Consider the following 6,122-nt stretch of genomic DNA (forward strand, 5'->3'; position numbering starts at 1 on the left):
TTGTTCGATGAAGCAGAAATCAAGACCTTGGGTAGAGGCTTGCATCACTCATCCTTGTTTCCTCTCCCAAGTTATGTATATTGTTTTTTGGAGATAGCTTATCAGGATGATTCTATTATGACATCGGATCCACATTGTGCTTATTGGCAGCCAGCGTCGTCATATCTCTTTGGAGAAAATCACTCTGACATAGCTACTGAGCATGGGAATGCCTGACTCAGGAAATGATTTTAGTAGTTATATATATGTGTGTTGTATCAGGTTTCCTGTACCACCCAAAGCTCCAATACTCTCTCTCTTTTTGTCAAAGAAGGAAAATTACAGTTAAGTATTTCAGCCATCGTCACAGCCTCTGATCTCACACTTTAGGGGGCATCTATTATACAGCAAATTGACCCCCTCATCAACTGAGAGGGGAAAGACATAATAGCTGAAGCAAAGACCAAGATCACATGCCTTGTTTCCACACTAACGTTGGTTATGCACTGACAACCTGCTTTATAAAGCTTCTCTGTAAGCCTAAGGGTGTGTTAGTGACCCTACTAACTCTAGTTTCTAGTTCAGGAACAACGTTAATCGATCCTAATGAAGTTCTAAGAGTCAAAGGAGTGAATTGACTCATAAATATCTAGATATTTGCTCCTAAATCTACTTAAGAAAAGCAAGGAAACATCTCAAGTTCGACCTATTTGGGGGATTTCTAATCCTAATGAAGGAGGCAAATGGGAAAGAGCTAAAAAGCATGGCAACTTCATTGCTTTTACCCTAAAGAACTCATGGAGGAACTTGGAAACCCTAACTCAATTGCTACATAAGCAAAGCTAGGGCTATGGTGATAGAGGTCAGACCATTTGAAAGGATAACATACTTGATTGTCGAGCATTGTCTCAAATATAAAGAAGTTGGTAAGAAGAGAGAGAGAGAGAGAAGCTGGAGGGTTAAGGGAAGGCTGATGCAACAGATGGTTGTAATCACTCTTCCGACATTAATATAGAACTACAGTTATACTATCTACTCTATGGTGTTGGTACTATCATTCATTTATTTGTTTTTCCAATACCTTTTAGCATGAGTAGCTAAGTTATGTGTAACTAGATGTTGTTTTATGTATTCATGTATTAGTTATCAGAGTTGTATATTGTGATTATGCTTGTCTCTTCTATGTGCAGGACTTGATTTGGAGCCAGCTCAGGGGATTTCCACCTAGCTGCGTTGCGCTCTCCAACAAATCTACACGGAGGCTTAAGGTAATCTATTTGTCCTACTTTGAGAGTTAGTTATTGTTTATGAACATGCATGTAACTTTGTGATGGTTGCAGATAATCTTACAGTCTGCCAAAGGTCCCGAGAAGACCTTTGAGGGTATCTCCATTCTCCATACACCATGCATTTTATCCTATTGCAGCTATCAAAAGAGTTCAAACTCGAATGGATATAGTACCCCTTGCAGTAATCCCTATAACCATGGTTTCTACTTCAGCCACAACATCAACTATAGGTACAGCAGAAGGAGTTGAACAACTTGTCGAAGTTGTTCAGAACATGTCTATTCAGACAGGAGAAACCAAGAATTTGCAGAATGAACTCAAGGAGTTACAGCATATGAAAATAGTTCCAGACACTTCACATACATATGAGTTGTAGAGAGCAAAAGCTCAGATTGAGACATTGCATAGGGATCTTAAAGAATCTTACATTGTAAACAAATTGGGTTTGGCAAGAGAAATTATATGGGAAGAAATTACTGAAGCAATTAAGGATATCTAGCCCTATATTAGGATAGTGTTTGATCAAAAGGACCTCTTAGAGAAAGCCTAGGAAGCTGTGGAAACTATTTCTAAACTACTTGAGGATATGCCAGAAATTGCTTCTGATATAATCAAGTTCCTTAACTCGAAAGACATCTATGAGCTTGAAGAGTTAGGGATAAATGATAGGACAACAACTATTTTGGAAGTAAAGAAGATCATCACCAAGAAGAATCTCATCCTTCAGTTAGAAGAAAAGTGCAACAGTGTGAATACAATAGTTTAGCGTTTTTCAGCAGGATTGAGCCCTTAACCAGCAAGGGTTTGCCATCTATGCTTGTAATTAGCGACAAATTAATGCCTATTGAGGATTATGTTCGAAAGCTTACAGAGGTAGGCACCAATGTAGCTTCAGTGTCAAACATAAGAGGTGCAACAACACCAAGAGTGGTTCTAAATGCACTCAGGGACACCTTCTTCATTTTAGATGAGATTAGACATATATTTCCAGTAAAACCTGTTGAAAATAGCAACACGAAACGCTAAAAATAAAATTTCTAAAAATAGCACTACTATAAATAGCAGTTCAGTTAGTGTTGATCTTAGCAACAATGGATGGAAAAATCTAAGTGTTAAAAATAACATTCTATAAATAGAATTTCAGGATACCTTCCTATTTTAGTTAGTCCCTAAACTAAAATAGTGAAGTAAAATTCGAATTTGATCTTAGCAGTTGTTTGTAAAATAATTAATTAATTCATATTGAGTTAATTAGTTAAGGAAAATCAAACATGAAGTGTATGTGGGGACATGCAATAGTTTCTTCATTAATTGAGGAATTTATCCATCAGTTAAAGAGATAAGGATGAGTTGTAGTATTGAGTTGTAATTAGTTGACTTAGTTAACAGAGTCAAGTCCAGTTAGATTAATTCAAACAGTTTGTTGAATTAGTGTAAGTTCAGTTACTTAATGCTTGCATGCATGTGACTACTGCAATTCAGATAATTGAGTATTCTCTCATAAATAACTCATGCATGTCAGTTTAGGCAGAGACCCAATTGAGATCAGATGGAGGGGTAGTGTACTATTAGTTTCTAGAATATTCCATTGTGAATATTCCTTGCATGTAGAAGGAATTCTTTCGTTGAGGGTTGCACAGTTACTTCTTCAAGTTTAGTGAGTGTGATGAGGCCAATTCACACATGTGGCTTCACTGGACCCCAAAAAAAACTGTGCAAGGAAATAGGAGGCTTGGAGGGCTTGAGGAGGACATATACTATGTCTATTCAGTCTGTGAGCTGTATTGTTTGATTGCAGAGAGAGAAGGATAGCTTGAGAGATGATTCTTTTTGTAACTTGAACAAGATTTCCACTTGTATGATAATACAAAGTTGGGGTTTTACGCTAAGGCTTTCCCCGGGTTATTTCTTCTTTGTTATGTGTGATTGATTTCTCATTCTCAGTTATATGTGTTCTCTTAATCTTGCTCAATTTGATTAAGCTTCCGCAAAGTGTTGTAGAAGTAGATCTTGTATTTTGTTTTAGTATAGTACATAATTTTTTGATCTATAGTGGGAATTTCTACATGGTATCAGAGAAAAGGTGATCAAGGTGAAGAACAATATACAAGAAGGAGAAGTTTGAAGTTTGGGTCCTGAAGATAGAAATCGAGTTCTTATCACATCTTAATTTCACCTATGGCATTCAGTGGTTTAAGACTCTAGTATGCCCTTGATGGAAGCTCAAATTATATAGCATGGAAGGATCAAATGGAGGCAATATTAGAGGATAACGGTCTAAAGGACTTCATTGATCAACAAGTCCCCAAGCTGACTGATGCTACTCAACTAGCGGAATGGAAGAAATGTGTGGCTAGAGCAAGGAGAATCCTCCTGGAGGGAGTTCAAGACCACAGTGTCTCGGGCCTCCATGGGAAGGAGACACTGTTTTTGATGTGCAAAACATTGAAATATTTATATCAGAGCAACAACGATCAGAGGAAGATGTGGCTGAAAGACAAGCTTCGTAAGATCAAGTGTGAAAAGGGTGACACGATCTCTCCATATCTAAACAAGCTCACCACTTGCAGGGATGAGCTTGGAAGTGTAGGGATCACGACTGCTGATGATGACATGGCGAGTCTTGCATTCCTCGGTATTCCTAGGAGCTAGCATAGCTACCAAGACTTGGTTGATGGAAGAGAAAAACTACCAGTTGGGAACAACTTTGGTTGGATCTGATGCAGGAGGAAATCAGAAGAAGCAACAGAGATGGATCCTCATCGAAGCAAGATGATGAGGAAAATCTAGCCTTAGCGAGTAAGGTGAGGAAAGGAAAAGGGAAGGCATCCCATTCCAAATCCAGTCCTTCCCATGGTGGGAAGAAGATTGAAAAATCGAAAGTGCGATGCTTTCATTGTCATGAAGTGGGCCATTATGCTACGAATTTTCCACAGAAGAAATCCAAGAAGGGTTCCTCGAAGGGATTTTGTGGTGAGGCACTGGCCTCACAGATTGAGTTGGATTTCTCACTTATCACATGCATGGTTTCATCCATGGTGGGATGTGTGTGGTACCTGGATAGTGGAGCTTCATTCCACATGTTAGGTGACAAGAATCTTTTCAGTACCTTGGAGGAGAAGGATCTCCAGATGCGGATCGAGATGGGCGATGATGGAAAGTACCATTTTTCAGGTGAAGGTACGGTTGTGTTTCAGAGGGAGCATGGAGCTCCCCTCACCCTGGCTGATGTTAAGTATGTACCAAGTCTGAAGAAGAATCTTGTGTCTGTCGATATGCTAGAAGATAAAGGCTATGATGTAGTCTGTAGTCTTTAGTCAAGGAAAGGTATTCCTGAGGCATATCAATACTGGATAGACAAAGCAAATGGGGATTCGAGTTAAGAATCTCTACAAGCTAGAGGTAGACGACTATGCTACTTTGAGTTCCAAAGCTGAGATGGTGCAGAGCCAAGATATTGGTGAGCTATGGCATAGAAGACTGGGCCACTTGCACCATGGAGCCCTGAAGATCATGCAACAGATTTCTACTGGATTACCCAAGGGAAAACTTGAGCATATGACTACATGCAAAGGTTGTACCTTGTGTAAGTATGTGAAATATTCCTTTCCGGATTGAGATAGTAGAGCTGGAGCAATCCTGGAGCGAGTTCACTCAGATGTTTGTGGACCTTTCTCTATAACCTCCACCGCTAAATAAAGGTACTATGTTATTTTTATTGATGATTTTTCTTGTAGATGCTGGATCTACTTTATGCAAAAGAAGGATCAGACCTTCTTGAGGTTTTGTGAGTTTAAAGCCTTGGTAGAGAAAGAATCTGGAAATAAAAAAAAGCCTTGTGTAGTGACAGTGGTGGAGAGTATGTCTCTGAATAGTTTAAAGAATTCTACGCTGCAGAAGGAATTAAACGGGAACTGATGGCACCCCATAACCCACAGCAGAATGGGGTGGCCAAAAGGAAGAACATATTGATTGTGGGAGTAGCTCGAGTGATGTTGAATGAGAAAAGCCTACCACTGCTTTTGTGGGTTGAGGCATGTAATACAGCAAAGTACTTGCAGAACAAAAGCCCACACCGTATACTGGGGATGAAGACACCTATGGAGGCCTATTTTGGGAAGTGACCTGATGTAAGTCACTTCCAAATCTTTGGATCATCAGTTTACTATCATGTGACCAAAGATGCCAGGAAGAAGCTAGACCCAACAGCTAAGTTGGGAATACTTGTGGGGTACAGGGATACACCCCACAACTATCTAGTATACCTATCTTCCACTTAGAGGACAATGGTACGCAGGGATCTGAAGTTTGACGAGCAGAAAGACATGTGCTTATCACTTGAGAGGGAGCTCGAGTTGCATGCAGATGAGGAACCTTTAGTTCCTAAGGAGGAGGAGCCTCAGATTGATGCAGAGTAGCCGCATGCAGAGGATTTGGGAGTGTAGACATCCACTCATGCTGATACTTCCAGAGATGGGCGGAAATGCTCAAGGGAAGCTGACAGGTTGATGCTGGATGCACGAGAGAATGTGGGACAACCATCTTCTCAACGCAAATAGAGGAGGTCACCCAAGCGGTACACTGGGTACATGGCCTTGGTTGGGGAGTGTGTAGATATTGAACCTTCTTCATTCGAGGAGGCAGTGCAGCAACCAGTCTAGGTTGATGCAATTGTAGAGGAGTACAACTCTATCATTCAGAACAATGTGTGGGATGTTGTCCCAAGGCCTTAGGGCGAGTCAATGGTGAGTTCCAGATGGTTTTATAGGGTAAAGCAGGTAACTGATGGTAGTGTTGAGAAACATAAGGTAAGGTTTGTTGCCCGGGGTTTCTCACAGGTCGAGGGGATCGACT

This window comes from Pinus tabuliformis, chromosome 4_2, assembly GCF_031772625.1.
Source record: "Pinus tabuliformis cultivar Carrire ecotype Pingquan chromosome 4_2, CPIR1, whole genome shotgun sequence".
NCBI lineage: Eukaryota > Viridiplantae > Streptophyta > Pinopsida > Pinales > Pinaceae > Pinus > Pinus tabuliformis.